General features: G+C 45.4%; 1 protein-coding gene and 1 long non-coding RNA gene across 4 annotated transcripts in view; both read right to left on the bottom strand.

The window, feature by feature from the left end:
* Positions 1-26,527, bottom strand: part of dlgap2a (discs, large (Drosophila) homolog-associated protein 2a) — a 122,952-nt gene that overhangs the window by 72,797 nt on the left and 23,628 nt on the right. The gene's annotated exons all lie outside the window — the stretch shown is intronic.
* Positions 16,510-19,036, bottom strand: LOC146299792 (uncharacterized). The gene is made up of 3 exons (XR_014734526.1): positions 18,838-19,036; positions 18,449-18,579; positions 16,510-17,971 (listed from the first exon to the last, which is right to left on the bottom strand). It is a non-coding gene; the product is annotated as an uncharacterized LOC146299792 (long non-coding RNA).

The following is a 26,527-nucleotide window of genomic DNA, read 5'->3' as shown; positions in this document are numbered from 1 at the left end:
GTGTAGCGGTGCTCTGTAGCGGTGCTGTGTAGCGGTGCTGTATAGCGGTGCGCTGTAGCGGTGCTGTGTAGCGGTGCTGTGTAGCGGTGCTGTGTAGCGGTGCTCTGTAGCGGTGCTGTGTAGCGGTGCTGTGTAGCGGTGCTGTGTAGCGGTGCTGTGTAGCGGTGCTCTGTAGCGGTGCTGTGTAGCGGTGCTGTGTAGCGGTGCTGTGTAGCGGTGCTGTGTATCGGTGCTGTGTAGCGGTGCTCTGTAGCGGTGCTGTGTAGCGGTGCTCTGTAGCGGTGCTGTGTAGCGGTGCTGTGTAGCGGTGCGCTGTAGCGGTGCTGTGTAGCGGTGCTCTGTAGCGGTGCTGTGTAGCGGTGCTGTGTAGCGGTGCTGTGTAGCGGTGCTCTGTAGCGGTGCTGTGTAGCGGTGCTGTGTAGCGGTGCTCTGTAGCGGTGCTGTGTAGCGGTGCTCTGTAGCGGTGCTGTGTAGCGGTGCTGTGTAGCGGTGCTGTGTAGCGGTGCGCTGTAGCGATGCTGTGTAGCGGTGCTCTGTAGCGGTGCTGTGTAGCGATGTTGTGTAGCGGTGCTCTGTAGCGGTGCTGTGTAGCGGTGCTGTGTAGCGGTGCGCTGTAGCGGTGCTCTGTAGCGGTGCTGTGTAGCGGTGCTGTGTAGCGGTGCGCTGTAGCGGTGCTCTGTAGCGGTGTAGCAGTGCAGACACATGCTGTCTAATGCCTCGTCCGACCGAGCAGCACCGCACCACTCCACCCAATCAGGGGAAATGCAAGCGGTGACACCATGCTCAGAGAAACCCACTGTGCTTTCCCACAAAACCCGTGATTTACGTCCCCTCGAATGAAAGCCATCATGCACTGGCAGTGCCACTGGCTGATTTTATTAGTGGTAGACGCATCGAGCCCTGTGTGTGCGCCATGTCAGGCAGTGCTGGCACATCAATCTGCATCTGCAGCCCAGCGCTCCGAAATATGACTCCAATCAATGCTTTAATGAATTGGAGGCAGTAAAGCCATTGCGCTTGGCTCTTGGGATGTGTGTGAGTAAGGGAGGGGTGTGGGGGGGGGGGGGCTGGGTTGACACAACTGATGGTTTGCGTAGTGTGTACGTGCGTATGCGTGTGTGTGGTCTTCAAAAATATCATTTCAATTTTATTTGTCTAGACCTAGCCTATAATGTAATGCTCCATCGGGGTTAAAGATGCATTTCAATCTCACACACATTCTGTCCATCAATTTAAATACAGTGAGCCACATGTTCTGCACACAGTATCAACAGGGACATAAACACCCAGGTGTCAACTGACTCCCATTCCCACTATCCCTAACCAATAAGCCTAACCTTAACCCTTCATGAAATTCTAGCACAAATTACTCTAACACCCTAAAAAAAAACGAAAAATAGCACTTTGAGGGACCCAAGAACATTTCCCTACATGGAAAATGTTTTCTTAGTTTACTATTCTTCTTCTTCCTTGTGGTAGTTTAACAAGACCACACACACACACGCACACACACACACACACACACACACACACACACACACACACAGGAGTGTACTGCTATCATTGTGGGGACACATTTCAGTCCCAATTAAAATCCAGTTTTCCCTAACCAACAACCCTAAACCCAGCTCCTAACCATACAACTATCCCTCACTCCTTACCCAAGCCCTCAATCTAATTCAAACGCTAATACAAAATGTAACCTCAAACACTCTATAAATAGCACAATATTTTGTTAGTTCACATTTCTAATGGGACTGTGTTTCACACAGAAACACAACTGCAAGTCCAGACAGATAGACTGACATTGACAGGTTTGTGCATAAATCTTTATACACTTGTCTGGCGCCTTGCCCGCCAGTAAGAGCTCCTTGTAAGAAACACTTAGTTGAACACCAGGGAATGAGGAACAGGTCAGTTATTTACCAACTGAAATTGACAACACAGTGATGAAATCAGAACCTTGCAGGCAACCACAAGACGGATCTCACTGTTGGAGCTTAATGAAATCATATCATCTGACCCATGTGCTCATTCACACTAGAAAGTACACCACTCAGCTGCTCGGCCACTCTGGCCGGGCTTCCTGTGCTGTTAGGAGTGGAGCTGTGTCAAGTCATCACTCGCAGAAAAGGATGCAGAACAATATGTAGCATACTGGAGTTGTAGAACATGTGACAGCAGAACGAGGCGGAGGAAAGTGCTGTGTGTGTCGGAATCTGGAGCCACTCTGAGCACACTGTTGCCTAACCACTGTTATCTTCCATGGAGACTGGTATTTCATATCAAAAATCGATAATCTTGTGTGAGAAAGAACCTCACCGAAAGCGCAAAAACAAACCAAAGCCGTAAAAAGCAATACGCCAAAAATAAAATCCATTACATCCACTTTAGGTGTAAGGTGACAAACTAACGCCTTCCCCAGCCAGTGTATCCAGGGTGACAGCAGTTGATATGAGAGCTCCTCTCTGTCCTGTCGTTTCCACAGTGTTTCAAGCCCTTCTATCCAGAAGCTCTCTCTCTCATCTTCTCAATCTGTCTCTCTCTTTCTCCCTTTCTGTCTCTCTAAACAGCAGCCAGCTGGCTTCACACTCCAGCCAAGCTGGCACTCAGAAAAGACACGGTGGTCAAATCCACAGAGGTGACAAAAACCGACTCTGAAAGTTGTGCGGAAAGAGTGTCGTCAAACAATATGGTGAAGGTGTGCGCGCTCGGAGGACAAGGGAGAGCGATGCTGTATTGTTTATCGGACACATATCCTCATGTTTGATCTGTTGTGAATGATGCTATCACATTTGAACAAACGCAGACACGCCCATTTAGAATGAAGAAAGCCTGTGTTATCTGGGAAGTGGGAGAGCTGTGGAGCAACAGGATCACGTGACTAAAGAGCAGCTGAGGGCTGTCCCTTTTGTGCATGCTTCACAAGACAGAAGTCATTCTGCTTCTAGTGAAGACATCATAAAAGAGATCAGCTATGCACTTTGTTCTTAAATATCCTTAAGTATTTGGTCCCTCCATAGGATTTAATGCTGCGATGTGTTAACTGATGCAAACAAGCTTAGTGTATCAGTCAGTATTAGTCTGTTTTAATTGTCTACATTGTTTTAAATCTAGATAAAGCTTGGAAGACTCTAAACTAAACAATCAAATATGCATATTTTTCATATAGTGTGTGAGATTTGCAAGTCCAGTCCTGATCCTATCTACTTACTACTGGACCATGTCTGGCTGAATAAAATGCTAAAATTACACATAGAAGAAAAAGGGTCTTTCTAGTTGAAAACACAGCCTTCTCCAGTGATCCAGCAGACTGCTCCACGATGGCTCTCAGCCGCTAATGCTTAGTAGTGTCTCTAGGTAGTGATGTAGACATGTGCTGCTCAGTGGGCCCCCCCTCCTGCCCCCACACAGCATAATGACTCTTACACACACACACACACACACACACACACACACACACACACACACACACACACACACACACACACACTTGGCCTCTTATCTCTCAGCATGCCATTGGCACGGGCAGTTCACAGATGAGTCGAGAGAAGGATACTTGTGCAGGGAGGCGCCTGAATGCGTTAACTGTCTCTGCAGCCAGCAGATGAGGCAAATATTTGTTGGTGACAACTTGAGTCCTAAAGCTCTGGAGGGGTTCACCAATGCATACACAGAATCTATGTCAAAGAATATTAGTCGTTATTTGAGTGTTTGTTTATATGTTGTTTTTAGATTTTGTCTTTTTTTTTTTTTTTTCGGATGGATAATAATCATTCCACTTTGGTGAATGGCTAAATCAATCTTGAAAAATCCAGTCCAACTAATTTGATATGAACTGCTTGTCAACTCAAACTGTAAACCCACTGTAAATAAGACTATTTATTCATCAGGCTAATCATCACACTGAATGGTACACAGACGTACAGTATCCATGTCACATTATGCTGAAAACATGAATTGTGCAGCAAACTCATGTCAGCATATTTTTGTGATGGTACAGAGATAAGACTAGGACAGCACAGCACAGCACAGCCCAGAACAGCACAACACAGCCCAGCCTAGCACAGCACAACATAACACAGCTATGCCCAGTCCGGCTTTGCCCAGCACAGCACAATACAGAACAAGCTGCTGAGACTCATCCTTTAATGAACTGAGAGCATGCTCAGTGTTGTAGCAAGGCTTTGGGAAAAGAGACTGCCTTGCATGTCCTATCATTTTTGACGTGAGGCTGTGGGGAATGAGTAGAGATGTGTGAGAAGCTCTTACAGAAGACATTCAAACCATTCTGGGGGAGCTGTTGTTTTTGCAGTCTGTTTGACTGATGTCATTTCTGCACCTTGCGACACCCTGTCCCTGCTCCGAATCGACATCCGCACCAGTTTATTAACTATGGTATTTCTTCAAGATGTTAATAACTGCGTTGAGCTGTGCTCGTGTACATCGAGCAGGGGGAAACACACGCTAGGTAAACAGGTGAGAGACAGGATCCTGCGGGAAGGGACGGGGGGGGGGGGGTGGAGTTAGGGAGAGTGCTCTCGTCTTTAGTCTCTAGCCTCATGCTAGTGGATTACATTGAGAAATAGAGGGGGAGAGAGATGGACAGAAAGAAAGAAAGAAAGAAAGAAAGAGAGATTGGGAGGCAGTAACTTCTCTTGCTCTCTGCCCACTCCCTTACCACCCGTGACCCCTCTGGACCGCAGCTGGACAGGAAGGTCAGTGTCATACACCATCCAGGGTCAACGCTCTTCGTTGCCCACACACGCACATACACACACACGCCACGCACATTGCTCCCACGCACACCAACACACTCACACACACGCAGACACGCACACACAGCTGATGACTACATCCATGTGCTGACCCCGCGGCCTGACCCCTGACCCTCCCACAGGGCCTGTCCAGGACAACAACGAGGTCACAGCCATCTGTCACTGCTTCTCCCCTGCTGTGTCACCTCTGTGTTCTCTACACTGTCCGCCTGCTGCCTCGGTCTCTAATTCACCCCCTGTCTTCCGGAGGGACCACAGAACTGAAGGGGGAGAACAAAATGAGAGCCAAAGGCCAGGGCTGGTTCCTGCTGAGGTTAGGAAAACAGATAGGAGCTGATGGTGGGATATCACTCATTCTGTTGGCAAAGGAGAGGATTTGTCTACTGCTGTCATTGCAAAGCGTTGAGAATAATCCAAGTCAGTGCTACACACACGCCCACCCACACACCCACACTCCCCCCCCCCCCAACACCTGCTGCTTTTACAGCTACAGACGTTATTGCCTTGAGCTGTCTGTCTCAATATTACACCACTTGCCTTCAAATTGGTCCTGGTCAGCCTTGGCTCCCAGGGTACTTTAGCGAGTCCCACCCCGGTCCCGCCCCTCCATCTCCCTCGTACCATCCCCCCCTTCCACTCCCACCCCTCCATCCCCCCCCAGCCCCTTCCACTCCCACCCCAGCCTCGCTGGAGACCCGACAGCAAGGCAGAAATCTTTAGCAGAAAGCCTTGCAGTCCACAGGCTGGTTTAGTGCCGCTGTGAAGATGCTCCTCTCTTCACTTAGAACTGAAGCATCACAAGCTGAGTCAGCCGTGATGACCCCTCCAAAAACACGCGTCCTTTGTGGAGCCTCCTGTTGAGTCACGGCCGAAATTCAAACGGGGAAAGTGGAATGAGTCTTTGAGGTCTGCGTTTCCGTGGGGACCGGTGACGCAGAGCGTAGTGGCAGGAGTTGTACGATCAGAGTGTCGTGCTGTGTGAATACGCCAATGCCTTGGGTTCCGTAGATGTTTAACAACTGGATTCACTTAACAGTAAACACAAGCCCTTGCCACAAGTGACCCACAACTGTGAGTCTCATCTAACTGATCTTCTGGCCAATGCTTCAAAAACATTTTACTGCCTAGTTCTACAAAGGTATTTGTTAAACCTTTCCTCCTACTGTCGATATTCCTTATACTACCTGTTAAGTCTAAAAATCAATACTTTGAATGATGTGTTTGTGTGTGACTGTGAGAGTGTGTGATAGGAGTTGGCATTAAGGTAGGTGAATCAGCGATAAGCAGAGTCTGCAAGTGTATTAGAATGCCCTTGGATCAAGCTGTAGGCAAATAAGCTGCACTGATGCGGCATCCCCCTCCACACATCCCGTCCTGTCTGTTCCTCACACACAAACACACACACACACACACACAAACACACACACACACAAACACACATGCACAGCCTACAGTCATCCTACCAGATGAGACCATGGGAATCTCGTGATCTTACCATCTCTCCTTCACTCCTCAGTCTTACTGTATTAGTCACTCTTTATTCATCACTCTCTCCTTCTCTCTTCCTTTCTCTCTCTTGCTTTCTCTGAGGTCTGGGTGTCTTCCTCGATCTCTATGTTCCCCACCCACACACATGCTTACAGGCACACGCACGCTCAGGGACAGTTGGCATGGTTAAGTCCTGTGATGTAGCGTGGTTTGGCGTGGTACACAGGGAGAAATGCGCAAAGCACATTTCGCAACGTTGCCTGGCCATGTCTCCATGGCAACACAGGGAGAGAAACCCCATGATGCTGAGTGAAGGGATGGAGGAATTTGAACTTGAGCAAAAGCTCACGAGAGATAAAAAGAAGAAAAAACTATGCATGACATGAGGTAAGAACTCAAATCCTTATTGACTCCCAGGATCTCGACAAAAGCTTGCATCCATAGCAAAGCTTTACTGCTAATGCCACCCATTCAAAACCGCACTCCTGTTCAGTCTATATACAATGTTTAAGTATTATACCTCTGCCCCTACAGACCAAACTCATCTTAGGACTCCTCTCAGACACATTTTTTAATTAGCAAGGAGGAGAATATTGTACACAGAAACTAATGTAGGAAAGGCTTTTTTTCCAGACGTGATCCTCTACTGCGTGAATGGTGTATCTGTGTGTGTCAGGGGCCTGGTATCGACATGGTCTGCAGTAGAGGGTATTGACTGGTCACACAGAGAATTGCTGAGGCAAGACAAGAGAAGGCCTCTTCTCTATCATTTGACGCCCCTCATTGAGCTGAGTTCAGGATTCCCCATCAGCATAGACTGCTGCACCAAGACAGGGAAGGATTCAGATGCCCCCTGAAGCTCTCTGGCTGTCTGCGTGTACGTGTGGGTCCAAGATAGAGCGAGAGAGAACAATTATCTCTGAGCATACTTGTGTCTGTTACAGATGAGATGGAGTCAGCTGGACAGTGATTGGAGTCAAGACTGTTAACCCCCCCCCCCCCACACACACACACACACACACACATAATCATGCACACGCACATCCGTCCACACACAAACACACAGATAGACAATCTGTCTGCACACGCTCTTGCAGTGTGACTGAACGGGGGCACATTCAGAGCTAGATCAACAAACTGGATTCAAACACCACTCAGCGGTGTGTCATCTGACAGTCAGCAGTGCCCAGTGGGAATCATGGCTGGTGAAGATATGTTTTGTGATGACATCACCCAATGCAGCATCTATCTCTTAAACTAACTCTGGAATCTCTCTGCATCGACACACACACACAACTTATTTCCAGAGGAGATGCAGGTGCAAGTGTTGAGAGATATGCTTGTACGGTTAATGAAATTCTAATGAGCAAAAGAGTGTGTGTGCTCCACGCATGCTAGATTTCTGTTAATTGGTTGATCAGTGATAATGTACAAACTGCAAAAATCAACATAAAGTTGAACTACTTCTTGTTGTTCTCTATACAGTATTACGATTATTGCAGGGCTTTTCTACATCACTGTTGAGTTTATTGCCTTTTGTTGACAATTTTGGAGTGTGTTTCTCCAGCTGGCTGTCAGTGTCCTAGTTATACCATCTGATGTCGGTCCACCACAACGCGGAAAAAAGCCTTTCTGTGTTTATCAACGTTGCAAGTATGTGTGTCTGTGTGTATATGTGTATGTATGTGTGTGGTATCCATTGAAGAATGCATGCTTTACACCACATAAGACACGAGCCAGGATCCACATAAATGAGCCAAGTGAAGCACATCATTCAATTCAGACGTTCCCATTCCTCCGCATCAATCCAGCTAGCTAAGCCATTATGGAAACACGCTGTTTATACAATCAAATTCACCGAGAACCCACCCATCAGTCTTCTCTGCAAATTGAAGCGACGGCATCATTTTCTGTCCCGCGAGTCATATCTGCCTCTTAAAACACTCCACGTTCCTCTGACCTCTCGACAAGTCATTGAAAGGAACAACTCCAATACACTTTGCTGTTGACAAGACAATCCATAACGTGATATTGTGGGCTTGATAAATATTCATAGCTGTTCCATGTTAGGCCCAGCAGGCGAAGTCTTCAGAATTCACAGCCAGGTAACATGTGAGTTAAGACAGAAGAGCTTTGGAGGGGAAAATGAAAAATGATTGATCTGTCGCCAAAGTCTGCACGTAAATTTATGAGCTGGCTCTCTCTCCTCTCTCTCTTTCTCTCTTCTCTCTCCCTCTATTCTCTCTCTCACCTCTCTCTCCCTGGCTTGCAGCTAAATCCATGAGGAACTGCAGAGTATCAGGAGTGGTGGCTAATAAGGATGGAAATCCAAGCCCTTAACTATAGCCTTGGCATTCAGCTACAGTAGCTGGACTGTTTGTCACTCGGTCGCTTGTTTTAGTATTGAGAGCACAGGGGCACTCTTATGCCTGCCTATTTTACAAATCCATGGACACATTACAGTGAATTTTTTAAGCACCATATTATGCACACAAAACAAGGCACGTACTTCCATGTTGGATAGGTACGCACATATTGCACTGTTACACACATATACCCACACACAGAAATAGCAAACGAGCGAATGAGATGCCGTGATTTTAACTCTCCTTTGCCCTTTGAGTAGAGGAGAGGGTAAAGCCATGGGGCTCCACACACACACACACACCAAAACACCAACACATGGGGACATATCTAAAATATTCCAATATTTTCCCTTAAGCTCTGTACCTTCACTCAACACACACACAACCACAGGTCAGTTTACACCATAGACTAGCGGTACTAAATATTGGTATACCTTGCACCATTTAATAAATAAAAGGTCCCAAAATTGAAATAAAAATATACTCAGAAAAGGAACAGAATTGTATTGAACTGACAATCGTAGTGTATGACGCAATTCCAAGCCAAGGCCTTCAGGGACTACTGGTGTTAGATGAAGAAGGTTTGAAGTAAGATGAACATGGTGTTGAGAGTCTGCACTGCAGTAGTGGACAGTATGCTACACTATACTGCCTGTTTCAGTATGCTGCCTGTTTCAGGCCTGCTACAATACAATTTGCTGCCTGTTTCAGGGCTATTACAGTAAAGTCTGCTGCCTGTTTCAGGGTCACAGTATGCTGCCTGTTTCAGGCCTGCTACAGTACAGTTTGCTGCCTGTTTCAGGGCTATAACAGTAAAGTCTGCTGCCTGTTTCAGGGTTACAGTATGCTGCCTGTTTCAGGCCTGCTATAGTACAGTTTGCTGCCTGTTTCAGGGCTATTACAGTAGAGGCTGCTGCCTGTTACAGGCCTGCAACAGTACATTGTGGCCACCAGATACAGGCTGGTTGCATCAGATATGTTGTGTGATTTCCTCAGGGTCTTGCCATAGGGGGGGGGGGCACCCTGACAGCTACTGCACCCATCCACACTGTACAGACACGTGTACACACACGTGTATGAGCACACACACATACACTAATATCAATTATGTACACACACAACTCACGCGCACACCCACACACACACACAACTCGAGCGCACACGCACGCACACACACACACAACACTCACACACAAGCACATATCTCCAATCATTCACAAAACCATCAAGAGTACACAACTGCCCACAAACATGCATAAAACGCACAGGAACCTATACTTGCACATACAGACACGCTCACACACACACATACACTCAGAGTGAGATACTGCCCACTTTGTGAATTAAAATGCCCCTCTAACCAGCACTGTCACACAGTACTCATCATCTCAGCAGCATTCTACTCCACTGAGGATTCTCGGGGTTCCCCTTCCAGAAGAGCACCATCAGCACTTTTAATTACCCCCCCTCAACACACAGAACCACACACACACACAACCACACACACAACCCCTCCCAGTACACAATATGCTACCGAGCAATGACAAAACCGTATTTTTGTTTGTTTTACTGTCTCTGAGTGTGTGCGTGTGTTAATCTGTGTGTGCACTGCAGTATTATATGATTTAGTACGCACAACTAAACAATATGAGACAGTGAGGCAAAGAGACATGTACTATGGGCAATGCAAGGACATTCTAAACTTAAGGTGTTATGGCTGATTTTTTGAGACATTGCAGTGATCTCTTGCAAATAGTTGTTGTTTTCTAACGAGCCTTCTGGTTTAGAGTAGATATCAACATAACATCCCACATTTGTCCTTGCTATCTAAAGTAGATTTACCCAATATACAGGTATAGCCCTTTTCATATTGAATGGGAATATGACATATACCTGTTTGCTCCTCTCTCACGTAAACAAGAATACTTAAGCAGGCACACACACACGCACATAGGCATGGGTGTTTCGGCATACTCCCTAAACACATAGACAAGCACACACATGTGCTCTCTGTCACACACGTACAGCACACACAGACACGTCAAATCACACCGCGAACCCGTCAGAAAATCCAACAGCTGCTTTCCTTGTCCCTGACGAGGATTCTGAAGTTTACTTGTGACATCAAACAGAGCTGCCAGAGGGAATGAAGAAACAACACCATTAACTTACCTGGTAGGGTGCCTAAAAGCAGCAGACATCTAAAACCATGGGCTGGTTTCTCTCACGATGACAAGAGACAATCACACACACGTGCGTGTGGTAGAGATGCTGAATGAAAGTCTTCCTCTCCTTTCTCCCTCCCTTTCTTTTTCTTCCTCAGACTGTCTTTTCTTTTATCCAAACCCTCTGTAGAGCAGTGTAAATGCGGGGGGCCGGGGGGGGGGGAGGTGGGAAACGACTGTGAGATGCTCTGCTCTCCGCTGAGACTGGGTCGAAGCGCGGCGCGAGCCCCTGCCACTGCAGCAAGCGGAGTGGAGCGCAAAGAGAGAGAGAGAGAGAGAGAGAGAGAGAGAGAGAGAGAGAGAGAGAGAGAGAGAGAGAGAGAGAGAGAGAGAGAGAGAGAGAGAAAGAGAGAGAGAGAGAGAGAGGGAGAGAGGGAGGGAGGGAGAGAGATAAAGACAGAAGCAGGAAAGCCGGCCCTGCCTATTCCCACAGTCTGGAGGCAGACAAAAGCTGGAAGCGGATTCCACACGGATCCTGGAGTCCCTCTGAATGATGCTGCTTTACAGAGAGAAGGAGGGAGGGAAGAAAAGAGAGAAGGCTGGCAGCACACTTGGCTTGTAGAGCATTGAACAGATTTACTAATCTCAATCTCATTACTTCTCTGTGATTCTCTCTTTCTCTCCACCCCCATACTCGGCCTCTCATGTGGTCTAACTCACAGTGGCCCAGGAGTGGAGGAGGGCGAGAGCGGAGCCCCATTGAAAAACGATAAAGAGTGACATCCACCACTTTGTCCAAACATGGGTTTGCTTCCTTCCTGGATGCCAATCGTCATTGGCAACGGACATCTCTTTCTCGCGTCCAGACCTGTACAAGAAAGACCTAGCTATCTTCCTGCTAACCGATGAGCATGATTTGAAAGCTATTCATGAACACTGTCAATCACTGGTTATTCAATAATGTTTTCATTAGTAGCCAGAGTCTAAATCATTAAAAATATATATCTTACAGTATATGCAGTCTATAATATATTTTTTTGCACAATTAATGAATAATAATAATAATAATGATAACAATAATAATAAAAATAAATCAATTGTATGGGTCATAGTATTCTTGTGGTCACACCACATGAAATATATATATATATATATATATATATATATATTCAACGGTAAAATAAAGCCTCTCTGGGTGGGGCAACACCCTCTGTCATCAGTTGGCACGTCTCTTTAATGGAGCCAAGACTATGTCTGGCCGCTAATGTCCAGGGTCTGAGGGCTTCACTGACGCCCCGGCCTCAAGGTCGCCAGACAGACCTAGCCTGGTGAGCTTGGGCCTTCCATGATTAACAACGACAGACAGGAAGGAACACCTGTCAATCCAGATCTATGGCTGGGGCCAAGAGAGAGAGAGCCCCGGCCAAGTCAGATGCATCCTAATGACCCCCATCTAGAGAAAGGCCAAGATTTATGAGACTATTCCAAATATTCATTCTGCCTCCACGGAAAAGGTGGGCACTTGGTGAGGATATTGATATCCTACAGCATGTCATGTTATAGCATAAATACTCAAGTGGAAGGATGAGAGACCGGGCCTTGCATGAAAGTGTTTCTCAAAAAAGTACAGTCTGAAGTTAGGGAGAACATCTTCTGTTAAGTACCACTGTGAGAATAGAGTTGTAATACACTTGTCAGGTGTGTTCTAAAATTATAATAGTCTGAGGAATATATACTTTTTCAGTGCTTTACATTAATTTACCCCAAAACCTTCTTGATTTGAAATGATTCTTATTGTCTGCGAATGAATGTCAAATTTGTGTCCTACTGAAATGTTTGTATAAATAGCATTCCAGCAGCCTCTAGAGTCAGTGTACGCTAAACAGACTATGCTATCCCCCGCTTGAGGGTTTAAATCAATATAGAGAAATCTAGTACAATGTATTGACCAATATAACTGCTGCATATGGATCCCAAACTGTGACTGAGATTCAGTACATTTTAATAAGGGTAGATGTACCCATCCAGAACAGCTTAAATCCCTTGAATAATTCTGAATAAGCGCTCCCCTCTTCCATCTCCCCTGGTCTCTTTATCTTTGCCCCTGTCTACCTTTTCTTTTCCCCCTACTTGTCCTTATTTCACCCTCACTTCCATTTGAGAGCAGTTCTATCCTTAACTTCTTTCTCCTCCCCTTCCTCCTTATCTGCTCTACCTTCCTTCCTCCTCTCTCACGTCCTTAAGCTATCAACGATCCTTGCTTCTAACATACATTGACAGAAACACCTGACTCTGTGAGGGAGGGTTCCCAGTCACAAGGACAGTTGGCCTCTCTCGTCCTCGGCACGTAACGAATCTAATCTCACGCAAATATTCATTTCACGGGTCAAACTCACATACCAGGCAATGTGCAGTGGGAGAGACGCGCCTGTATTACATATTACCCAGCCCTCCTACCCTCTATTCAAATTGCAAACAAGGCTAGGGGAACGACGCGGATGTACCGGCCTCCTTGTAATGAGATCGCAGCGCCAGTAACTATTCACGCCAGTAATTTGGTATCCATTCTTATCGCGACTCTGAAATGACTTTGGCTAAATGACTCGCCAAGGAGACACCCTGGGCTGTCTTGTTGTGTTGCACTGAGGCGCAGTGCTGTATGATGTTCATCATGTCCTGGTGGACTGTTAACTATCTGTCTGAATTGTCGAAAAAAAAAAAAAATCTTTCCAATGGAATCGAATGACCATGTCTGAAAGGTAATGTTGTCCCTTGTGTCCCTTTTTTCTGGCATTTGCATTGACAATGTGCTAAATAAACTCACACTGGGGAACTCATACTGAAGTCATAACAGTGTTCCAGCACAACATTTCTTCTAAAAAAATGCTGGTTGACTGAAAGATGGGTCAGTAGCCCCGTCGGCTGTGTAATTGCAGTAAAATCATTTCATGTGATTCGATCAACCCCCAGTCCGACAGTAAGGATATTGTTCAGGGTCACTCTGGTTAGTAGCCCACCCTCACTGTGTACACTGTCCAGAAGCCCATCACGATACTTTGTCTGCTGGGTAGGAAGCATCTGAGACTGTCAAACCAAATCCAGTGCAGACTCTAACTCAATCCCAGCTCTTTGTTCCTGGCATCTCAGAGTCTGTTTCCTCTTCAGATAATGCTGTCCCTATGTTATCATCTCTCTGAGATCTCATTTACCGCCACTTACATGTGCTCTGTCTGCGGAGTGATGGGTGTGTGAGCGCGTGTGTTTGTGTGTGCCTCGTATGTGTGTGCAGGTGTATGTGTGTGCTTGTGTGATTGTGTGCATGTGTTTGTTTGGTATAATGATAAATACCTGGTAATACTGTTAGCAATTGGGAGATGGAGTGCACTGCAGTCTTCATATATACTGTACTTAATACAATCCAGTAAAATCCTAGGCCTTGAGGTAAGCGTACAGTAGGATGGCCCAGTTCTTCTCTTCAAAAGCAAATGTGTTCCAGGAGTGTGTTTGATGTCCAGCAGGTCTCATATAGCCATAGGCCGGTTGGCTGCTGGGTGTCTAGGGTCTTTTTGTGTCATATTCAACGCTCCCCAAGGCTATGAAAACCAAGGACCACATACTGTACTGCACAACTGGCATACATTTTTCAGTCTTCTCCATTCTTTTATGTAGCCACATGGCTTCAAGCCTGACTAGGTCAACATTTGGTCTGATGGATGGAAGCAGCTCAGCTTAATACTTTACTGAATGTATGACTCAATGCTGTTTTTTTAGAAACTCAAGGAACAACACTAAGCTGCTTTTTTGGGGGACCAAATGAGCCCAACGGCCATAATGTATCTCAATGGTCATATCACATAGGGCTTGGACAAATGTGAAACCAGAAAGCCTTCAACAATAAAACCATAATCTCATACACACACAGCTTGCGTGATAAATTGAGGAAAAACTGTTTTTTTTTGTACTTCTTTGTTTCGCTTTACTGGGTGTGATTGCTACAACCACCGAGGACTAGAGGACTGTTGCAAATGTGTTGATGGAGCACTATGTCTCTTCTACTTCAACAGAAAGTTGAGGTGTAAGTGTGTGTATTTGTGTGTGTGTGTGTTTGTGCATGTGTGCATTGTTTATCAGTCATGCAATATAACACACAAGAGGGGAGTATCGACACCACAACACACACACATGCTGGAGTGTCCTCTGGAGAAATTCTTTCTCTGCTTCTTCTCATCCTGCTGTCCTTCCCGAGGGCAGCCTGAAGCAATGTTTTGCCATATTAATGGCAAACAAGCACCAAGTCAAAGTCCCGGCCAGGGATATGGACAGAAGAGGAGGAATCTTATCTGCATGGCTTTCCATTGAGGGGGGGGGGGGGGGGGCTTGTGGAGGAAAACCATGTGAGAACATGCAATCTCCACACAGAATGCTCTGGGAGATAGCCCACCTGAGCACCAGTACCCCATGGGGGAATTGAACACAGAGCCTTCTTGCTGTGAGGCAGCAGTGCAAGTGTGTGTGTGTTTGGGTGTAAAAGACAGGACATTGAAACTTCCAATTACATTCCGACTCCTCTTGATACTTTCCCTTTCCCTGGTCTGGAGAGATGGGACATCCTGTGAGACTGTCTGACGGCTCTTTACTCAGCCCTGACGCAGCACACCTTGCAGAACTTCCAGTGTCACCGAGGCAACCCTTCCACTTATTTAGCTACAGTAGAACTAGACCGCTCCTACACCAACAACTACTACTGTTCACTGTTAACTGCAACCACAAAAATATGGATAACAGTTCCAGGGACCATCTCTGGCCGGCAGTCTCCGGAGAAGCCTTTGATGAGGCTCCTAAATGAGTGTTTCGCTCGTGGAAACGGCTTGCGTCAGCTTGTCGTCCAATGGCACAAGCCCAGAATAAAGGAGACCTTCAGCAGTTTCTGTCTGAAACCCCTAAGTCATTATCCAGGCCTTTAGAGCCCCCTGTAGAATACAGCGTGTTTATGTATAGGGAAACATTAAAGGTGTGGAAATGCAGTGGGATGTGCCAGCGCTCTTGATGTGGCATCATCAGGAAAAATAAGAAGTCAGCTCTTCCAAAAAAGAAAAAAAAGTTAAAGATCTGGCAGACATTTACCCCTGCAGAGGTCACCCTGATCAATCACCTCGAGGGAGAGGAACAACTTGTCTGGTTATCTAACTACTCTGCAGATGAGCCAAAATGAACAAAGTCATACTATCCTAATTTGCTTGTTTACGAAGCCTTGGATAATAACAAACAGTAAACAAGGCAGTCACTTCACAAGTTTATCCAGGGTCATATGTTCCCAGGATGAGCTGAAGATTCAGTTAGAACGAAGAAGAATACATAATTACTTACGCTGATCCTTACACGGAGAGATACTTATGATGTCAAGGTTTAATCAGCTGTGCTCTGCATTTGTTACTTTGATTCCTATCTGGGGACTAAGTAGGCAGCTTTGGTGCAGCTGGGTAACAGGTCAAGACGACAGTACAACACATGCTAACCCATTCTTACAATGATTAGTACAGTAAGAAACAATATTTCCTGTCACAGTTTTGGAGGCCAAGAAAGACTTCTGCTTAATGGCATTTACATTAGCCCAAGGGCATCAACTGAGAATACAAGCAATTACAATGAATGGAGCAAAATGCTCCAGTAACAAACAACTAACGTCCAATTTCCTATTTTAATGGTCAACCGACTGGAAGGTAATTTGGAAGAATATAAAAACAGTGTTGTAACAATGCTTTCATAAAAAAAGCTGAAGAATATGTTGGACTTGCCAGACCCAATTACGAGCAATAGGCTGTGAAATTCAATGGATAAATCGGCCTTCATATTTCAATTAGTATATTTCACATTGATGCTGGGTCTAAAAGATCACAGTCAGGGACATGATTCTCAGAATGTTGGGCTGCCTACCCAAAAGCTTGTGAGATAGTCAAGTTTCATCTGAAGACTTTCTTGTTTTGATAGCACAACCTTGAACTGTCCCTTTATCTACTTAAGCTTACACCCATCCCCGAAATGAGCCTTCTTACCCTTGTGTAATAACCTACAGTCAAGCGCTAACATTCAATTACCTTGCACTTCTCATACAATGTTGTTACTATAAGTACTAAACATATGTAATTACATGGTAGTTAAGGTCAACTTAATGAAGATAATATAGAATATAATATAATATTTTTATAGTCATTGTACACTGTACAACGCAATTTGAGTCACTCCTCCTCAGGTGCACTGAATAAATACACAAGTTTATAAAATAAGATAAAAATGTAAAAAGATTAAGACTATAAGTTAAAACACACACACACATCCATCACATTCCACTTTTGCACAGCTCCCTAAAATTGTACATAAAAAGTTTGAATATTGCACTTAAAAGCGTGTATGTACAGCAGCATTTAGGGGGACTATGGCAGTTTTTAATCTGTTTTCCGTGTTTTTATTGTTCTGTATCGTCTGCCCAAAGGCAACAGTTCAAACAGAGGATGTCCCGGGTGTGATGAATCCTGTAAAATGTTTCGGCTTTTTTAAGGCAGCGGGAACTGTACAGTTCTTCAAGAGATGGGAGAGGGTGGCCAATGATCTTCTGGGCTGACGTGGTGACCTTTTGGAGTACATTTCTGTCCTGCACTGTGCAGCTGGCAAACCAAGCACAGGCACAGTATGTTTAAATGCTCTCTGTGGAGCAGCAGTAGAAGGACACCAGCAGTTTCTCACTGAGGTTGATCTTTTTGAGGAGTCTCAGAAAATACAGTCTCTGCTGGGCCTTCTTTACCAGAGCAGTGGTGTTTTTTCTCCTATAGTCCACTATCAGCTCCTTGGTCTTGGTGGTGTTGAGGACCAGATTGTTGTCCCCACACAACACCAAGAGCCGCTCCACCTTGTCCCGATGGGCAGACTCATCCCCTCCGGAGATAAGCCCCACAACAGTTGTGTCATCAGCAAACTTGATAAACTGAGTTGTTGGGGTGGGTGGGGGTGTGGTCGAGAGTGTAGAGGGTAAAGTGATGCCATCAGTTGCTATAGACCAAGGATTTGATTCCAATGGCAAGGGAGAAATGATGCTTGAGAAGTGCTGGAGTAGCCTGTGCATGAACCGGAAGAAACCTTCCTCTAAGATGAAGCAGAGAAGCTGGCACCAGCCTGAGACCTAGGAGAAAAGATTTATCTTGAACATACTGCTTGTGGCAGAGAGCTTGTGTCAGCTGTGCATTTTATTCAGCATATTGTAACAATTCCATTACCCAAGAGGCAAAGCAGTTCCCTTTGTGAAATATGATCATAGCTGAGGGGTGCATGCTATGCTATTAATGTAACATATTTTTCTGCTTCTGGAAAATAGCTAACCTTGATGTACTAACTTGTCAATTTGCTAAACAATGTATGAACAATAGGCTCCAATAACAATAAGTCCTCAGGATGATAACTTTATTACATCTATTGTATGTGTATCTTTGTCTGACTTTGTTTCTTCACACAATAGGTGGTAGAAGTCCTGTGGTTCACAGTTTACGACTCACACACACACACACACGCGCACACACACACACACACACACACACACGCACACATACACCCGGCAACCACTGAAGCCTCTCCTGCCATCGACATTGATTGCGACAAGCACCTTCACAGCACCTTCAGAGTTTCCCACCCAGCATCCGTCATCGTGCAGTCTGTAGCCCCTGTGCCTTCTCTAGGACTTTGCAGATCGACAATTATTCCACAGTACTCTGACACAGACCTTGTGAGAGGACGCTGTGATGGTGACGAACGCAACATTATTGGGTTTGTAAAACAGCACAGCCATAACAAATTATGTAAGCAGACTCTCAATTTCCAACTTTCTGAGCAAAAGTTTGTGTAGTGTGTGTGTGTGTGTGGGGGGGGGGGGGGGGCATCTTCATAGCATATACTGTAAATACACTTTTTGCATATACAGAACGTAAGTCACTTTGGATAAAAGCATCTATTGATTAAATACAATTGTTAATGTGAATATTTGGCAATCCTCACAGAGCACCCTTGCATCCCACAGTCTCTCAGCAGAACACCGTGCCTCTGTGTAATGGTCTCCAGGCATCTGGTGTCATGACAGCACGACAGATTAGGGGTCATCTGTTGATGTTTACAAAAGCAAATCAAAACAAAGCTGTGCGTTAAATGAGCTTCACCTACTGCTGCGGAAGTGCATGTGCCTTCTTCATGGTCTGTTTGTCTCCATTTTTCTCCCTCTCTCTCTGTTCCAATAGTAAATACAGTTACAGCAGGTCAAACAACCTCAGTCTATGCAGATGTTCCTGAGTACCTGGTCCCCAATACTAACATACTGTTCCAGAGTACCTGGAACACAATACTAACATACTGTTCCAGAGTACCTGGAACACAATACTAACATACTGTTCCTGAGTATCTGGAACACAATACTAACATACTGTTACACAATACTAACATGCTGTTCCAGAGTACCTGGAACACAATACTAACATGCTGTTCCAGAGTACCTGGAACACATACTAACATACTGTTCCTGAGTATCTGGAACACAATACTAACATGCTGTTCCAGAGTACCTAGAACACAATACTAACATGCTGTTCCAGAGTACCTGGAACACAATACTAACATGCTGTTCCAGAGTACCTGGAACACAATATTAACATACTGTTCCAGAGTACCTGGAACACAATACTAACATACTGTTCCTGAGTATCTGGAACACAATACTAACATACTGTTACACAATACTAACATGCTGTTCCAGAGTACCTGGAACACATTACTAACATGCTGTTCCAGAGTACCTGGAACACAATACTAACATACTGTTCCTGAGTATCTGGAACACAATACTAACATACTGTTACACAATACTAACATGCTGTTCCAGAGTACCTGGAACACATTACTAACATGCTGTTCCAGAGTACCTGGAACACAATATTAACATACTGTTCCAGAGTACCTGGAACACAATACTAACATGCTGTTCCAGAGTACCTGGAACCCAATACTAACATACTGTTCCAGAGTACCTGGAACACAATACTAACATACTGTTACACAATACTAACATGCTGTTCCAGAGTACCTGGAACACAATACTAACTTAACAGGAATATCATGTCTTGCTCGTTGTGCCAACCCTGTGTTCCAGTCCCCCTAATGTGGTTTAATAAGCCTCCCACATCCCAGCATCATATTCATTTGACTATTTGTTCAACATTATCACTATTTGAGCATCCTGCGCCATAACACGAGAGGTATCAGATCCCAGGCAGCTATAACAGGCGCTTTGCAAATATACAGCGATAGACGGTTTAGCATGTTTACACGCCAATCTATAACCTTGATGCCAGAAATGACAGTACATCAAGCAGTAAACATAAACAATAAACATGTAAACACGTGAGTCTAGTGCCCGTGAAAAACCATACACAAATAAGAGGATGTGAATCACATCCTGAGATTAAACACAAACTGAAAAGGCAAAAAAACTGATGAATGATTAAACAGAGGGAACATACAGAACACAGTACACATACAGTACAGTCATCATGTGGGAATCCTTTCAAATCTAGTACAGATGCAAGCTGTCACAGGATCTGGGTTTCTTGTCTCAAGGTCGTGCAGAGCTTATTGTTTCTAAGAGGAACATTTGACATACTGTACAGTAGATGTAGGTTCTTGGGATCTTCGACTATGAAGAAAGGGGGCCATCCAGGAACATGCATGTCACCGACTCAGAAAAGAGAAACAATAGGATGTAGAAGTACAACAATAGGATGTAGGAATTTGAACTGCATTCTGTTTCACAGTTCAGTGGCTGGTTCACAATTACCTGTGGTTCAATACAGGGGGGGTGATGTGTTGGAATTCTTTACTCAAGCATGTAATCCTATCCTTGACCATATGGAGAAGGGAGTGTGTCAGGGTCATTTTACCATAGTCTACAGGTGAGAAGGAGTATAGTTTCAATTATTTGTAGACAATTGGTGAAGAGATATTTGAAAGGACTATTCAATCTTTAAATTCACCTCACGTCTCCCAATGTATATTTCATTTCATGTAAGTCTCCCCCTTCTCAGTGGACGAATGAAAGGATGTGTGGGTTATTTTCTGTGAAAAAAAGGAGATTCCAAAGCTGCTGAGGGAGAAGAGAGTGGAGAGGGAGTGAGAGGAAAGAGCATTGCAAAAAAAATAACAAAAAAATAAGAGGTGCAAATGTAAATCGAAAGGAAGATGTGAGATAAAGTATGAAGAATGGAGAAAAGAAAGGGTGGGCGTAGAGAGAGAAAGAAAAAGAGACAGATGAAGAGAGAGAGGAAGGGGGTGGTAGAGAGAGAAACAGAGAGAGAGACAGAGGCTATATATGGAGAGCATGAAAACTTGTCCGTGTTCATATCAGATGTTAGTCAGTATGTTCCTTTTCCCAGAGCTGAGACACTACACTTCAACCCAAAACCTTATTCATAATTGATATTGCATGGGGGATGTGGGATGGAGGCTGGGTAGCGTTGTACACACACTGGCATCAAAGTTGTTTTGCTGGTAAGTCTCTACCAGCATATAAACTTTGATGAGGCACCTTTTATCTCATGGCTCTCTTCCACAGACCTACTCCACTGCCACTTTGAAGAAGTTATGGTGTTTCTGGTTCTGTACAACTTTCTGGAGTACCATGAAATGTTAGGGGGGGGGGGGGGGGGGTTGGCTTCAGAACTGAGTGTGACTGAATACAGTAGTCTTTGTCAATGCTATCGGATGCCCAGAATTGCCCATAGTGAATATTTGATTGAGTAATTTTAAATACACTTCTGTTCATGTCTCTTTGATGAATTCATAATGCAACCTGTAATGAATAATTAAGGCTGGTGCTTTATCACATTCACGTGTGTTTCTTTCATGTTCTTCCAGGTTTTACTGGAGTTTTGATCATTCAACTAGGTTAACAATGGTATAACTGCCATCACTAAAAACCATTACAACACAACTTGTCTGTGTTGTCTTGTCTTGTCAAATTAACCATTAAAAGAGTAATCAGCATAGAGGTTCTGTGTCTTATCCAATAGTCTCACCGTTCAGTTGTGGAATCTGCATGGCCCCTTCTCCCTTCTTGACCCCTCTTACATTCTCCACATCCCTGTCCTTTCATTCAATTTGTTCTTCTCTTTTCTGCTTGCCTCCTTCGACCTCTCCTCCCCTTCGCTCTGCTCTCTTTTCCTCTCCTTTCCTCTACTCCCCCACTTCTCCTCCACATTCCTTTCTTCTCCCTATCTCTTTCCTCTCCTCCCCCCTTGCCTCTCCTCTCCACCCCTGGCCACCACACCTCTCATCTCCTCTACTCATCTCTCCCCTTTCCTCTCCGCTAACCCTCCTCTCCTTGCTCCCTCTCCTCGCCGCTCATCTCCTGCTCAGTAGGATTCCAGTGAGGTGCTGCCTGCTTATCTCACACTCTGCGTCAACAGCAGCAGCACCATTCCTGCCTGCACTCATCCTCTCCTCCAGCAACACACGCACACACACACACACACATTTTACACAACAAAGCAGGCTTGGGGCTTGGGTGGTTTGTGGTCGGGGAGTCTGTGTTTAGATGGGGTGAGGTGGGGGAGTGCCTTTCTAATAGGATAGGTGTGTACAGTAATGATGAAGGAAGACTATTACGTCCAGGATGTGTTCTATCTTCCGGTATCAGAAACGCAGTTATAAACACAAACAGAATCCCAAAACACACTCACATAAGGCACTTGTTATGAGTTTTTCCTAATAATGCTGTGCTTTTAAGAGGCACAGATAAGATACAGTATGTCTTGAACTTAAAACTACTTAAAAAGCCAGGAGTTCTATACAGAGGCCAACTTGTCAGGAAATTCAATTTCGAGCGCTCTCCCTATCTAGCAACAGCAGTTCCCACAAGGCCAATTTGCTGCACAGAAACCACACTGAACATTCTCAGCTAAAAAGTGCCCCAAAAAGCTCTCCCCGACACGACAACAGCATACCCCGACTCCATCAGAAGTTTCACTGGGAGGTGAAGACCATGAAATAGACAGGTGAGAAGACCTCTATTTTGCTAGACTTACTGTAATCCTTCAATTTCATATCTCAGCTGGCTGTGTGACATGACGTTGACGGTGCTCCTATCAGACTCTGACTGGCATCTATTAGAAACAAAGATGGCCTGGGTCAAGGGTCACACTGTTGCAATTAATCCACAGCCAGCCGAGGTCAAATGTTATGTATTGAAGGTCAATGACGTCAAATGAAGAGAATTACAGAGCCTTTTCATCTGTATGAGGTTTTATAGCACCCCCTAGGGGCAAAGACAGGAGCTGAGTCTCGAATGTTGAATGCCCGCAAGCCCACATTACATCACCATAAGACACAGCAGCATGTTGGAAAACCCTCTGCATAATTCAGCATGAAATATGGATGGCTTTTATTTCTTTAACGTTTTTTTTTTTTTTTTACAGCTTGAAAAGCCTTAACGCATATGAAATGCCTTAGCACTTATAGGCCACATCAAAATGCAGTGGTGCTGCAACATTAGGTTGAAAATGTATGCCATAAAAAGTGTAGGAAGGGGGGGGGGGTTCTGAGAGGAGGAGAACACGTAAGAAATCTGTCAGGTTGCTTCCACATAAAGTGTGGAGCAACCTCACCCCCCACCCCCACCAAAAGAAAGATAAATGGTTTTCCGCTCCTGCACATTACTGAAGTATATCACGGCGTGAATGGCCTTCTTTATCATTCCTCTGAAAAGTAATGGATCTGCTGTATCTGACCAGGTCGTTTCTTTCCCCCAAAATACACCCTGCATCCTGCCCTGTGCTCTGCCAGCCAGCAGACTGGACGAGTGACAGCCACAGACACTGGCACCCCCGTGTTCTACTGTGGAGAGACTAGTTCCATTACACAGTGTCTACAGGGGGATTGTGTGCGCGTGTGTGTGTCTGTATCTCTGCGCATTTGCAATTTGGAGAGTCTGATTGCCATTGTGTCTGTGGAATTTGGAGTGTAAGTGTGAGTGATTAAGAGTGTATGTGAGCAGTGTGTATTCGAGTGTGTATCAGTTGAGGCTCATCTCTAAAGCAACTCTCTGCTCACATTAGCAGTTTGCAACATTGGGAACATTTTGTTTCTGAATGCTAGTAAGACTAGCCAGCAAATATTACCATGGAACACTTCATGTTTCTTTTATTGCAAAACCTCCAAACATCTCTCAGATTAGCCTTGATAAACAAACCTAAAGAGCTAAAAAATGACGCCAAAGCTTTCTCCTCCAGTCCCTCTGTCCACAGCCTCTGTGATATCACACGGTTATTCTCTGTATCGGGTAATTCCCCTAGCTGCGGTCTACGTGTAAAAAATACTTATTAATAATGAAGGTATTCAAAGTGAGCTGAGGCCACCACACTTTCCCAGGTTGCCCCTCCGTCCTCCAGAACCACTGTAGGACGGTAATAAAGGATGCCCTTCACTTGATTAATTGCTGTAATCTTGCGCGCGAGTGGACCAGGTATTGGAATGTCCAATGTGTGGTCCACAACACTATGAATAATAAAGAGGATGGTGGGCACACTGTGGAGGTCCCGTTGGCACTGTGTAATTATTACACACACGCACACAGGCGCACGTACATGCTCGCCTCGCACACACACACACACACACTATTATCCAGACACATAGGTGCATACACACACACACTACACACACCCAAACACATGGGAACACACACACTGTGGGCGGACGAGTCTGGCTCTTGGTTCAGCACTGCGCCAGCTGGGCAGCGGCGGTTTCAACAAGTTGCAGCTGGCTGCCCCAATGAGGGACCACACCTGAAAGTGATCTGTCATCAGGGGATCGTAGAAGAACTCGGAATACATACATACACAAGTAGTAGCCACAGGAGAGACAAGGTAGGACAGATCCTGCTAATGGTGCACTTAAGTGTCCTCACGGGCAGCGTGGAGGAGAAGGACTTTGTTGACAGGCAGGAAGCCCGGTCTCTGGTCGTGGCCCACCTGCCTGCAGGTACGGACACTCATTCTGTTGAACGAGCCACGCTAGAACACTTTTGTCATCAGCTTAAATAAGTGGCATGAGAGACGCACCCTTGTGCGCCTCCTCTGCCTCGTCACAACACACACACATACTATGGTGTGCACACACACACACAGGCTCATGCACACACGCACATGTACACATATTTCGGGTTACGTTTTGACACTTAATGCTTTTTTTAACCCAAACACATAAGAGCCCATGTGTAACACTGAAAACACACAAAATGTCAAGTTCCCAAGCAAACGCCGCCAAGAGCCAAGGCTTATCACCCAGGAGCACAGCACCATCTCATGGACTAATGCAGCAATTCAAGTACTAATGAGAAGTAGAGAACTGCAAACTTCATTAAATCTAATCACAATCTACACAGGATATGGAATATGCTTGTTAAAGCAACGTCTATGCCACCTGATTACACAGTTTCTGCAGTGGAAAACTTAAAATGCCGAACTAACTCAGAATCCCGCATGAGCAGACACATTATCAAGATACAGAACCCTTCAGACAGCCAGGGCTATGTGTACCAACTTGATGATACCATGAATGATTCCCATTCCTGCATCAAGTGAGATGAGAGTGCAAAGCCATTTCACGCTCACTCGGTGGAACCTTTCCAGAGATGAGACTACTGCTATGACTGGAATTATTCAAGTTCTTTGACAAGGGCTGCAACCTTGAGTACAGATTGCTTGCAGCCTTGATAAGAGTCAGGCTGATTTCACTTTCTTGACTCATAATGTTGCAGTGTGTGTGTGCAATCACATGTAGGTGAGCGAGCACGCTTCAGAAAACATTGCGTCTGCCCCATGTAAGTATGTATGGTTGAAATGCATTTACGACGCCAATCCCAGGTGTACCACCTCTATCCCCATAACAATGAATCAAGCTACATGCCAGTCTACCGTCTGCCGATCCCCAACATCAGTCCCCCCGGGGCAGCATAGCAGCCGTCATCGGCTGCTCTCCATCCAGCACAACAGGCTTAGTTCCTGATGCATGAGGCATTTAGGCACCGTGCCGCTAACTGGGATGGGATGCTATTAGCATCAGTCACAAAGGAGCTCCATCAATATGTCTCCCCATGGACACAGGTGACCCGTGTGTGTGCCCTGGAAGGAAGCATGTAGAACACTGATGAAACCTCCTCTCTTCCCCCAGATTGCTGTGTGTGATGTTGAGCACTGCAGCACTATTCCCCCCTATCCAAAGACCTCTATATGCTTCCCCAAAGGTGCGTGTGTGTGTTCGCTCATACATAAGAGTTAATGCCCCCCGCAACAGACGTGTGTATGTCTGTGAGAGTTTTGTGCCTGTGTGTGGTCCCAACTCCCTGGCCTTATCTTGCCTCAGCATCGGATTGTGCCGGAAGATAACCCCCATCTGTCTTCATGACTCTCTTCCTGCCTTTATTACCCCAGGAGAGCTCCACTACAGCATCCTTCCCCATTCCCTTCATCCAGAAAAATACATATTTGTTCTAGTCATTGCCAGGCCGGATGCAGTGGCACACACACAGTGTTGGCGAGTGGCTTAGCCCAGCCTGGTAAATGTTCTGTCGTTGGGCCATGTGAGGGAGTGGCTGTCCATTGGGGAAAGAGAGGACCTTTGAGAGGAGGATGGAGATAAATACCTCTGC

The sequence above is a fragment of the Hypomesus nipponensis genome, chromosome 3 (genome assembly GCF_054491055.1).
Source record: "Hypomesus nipponensis isolate SF chromosome 3, ASM5449105v1, whole genome shotgun sequence".
Classification (NCBI taxonomy): domain Eukaryota; kingdom Metazoa; phylum Chordata; class Actinopteri; order Osmeriformes; family Osmeridae; genus Hypomesus; species Hypomesus nipponensis.
Note: the sequence above shows the minus strand (reverse complement) of the source record. Positions and strands in the feature narration are given on the sequence as shown.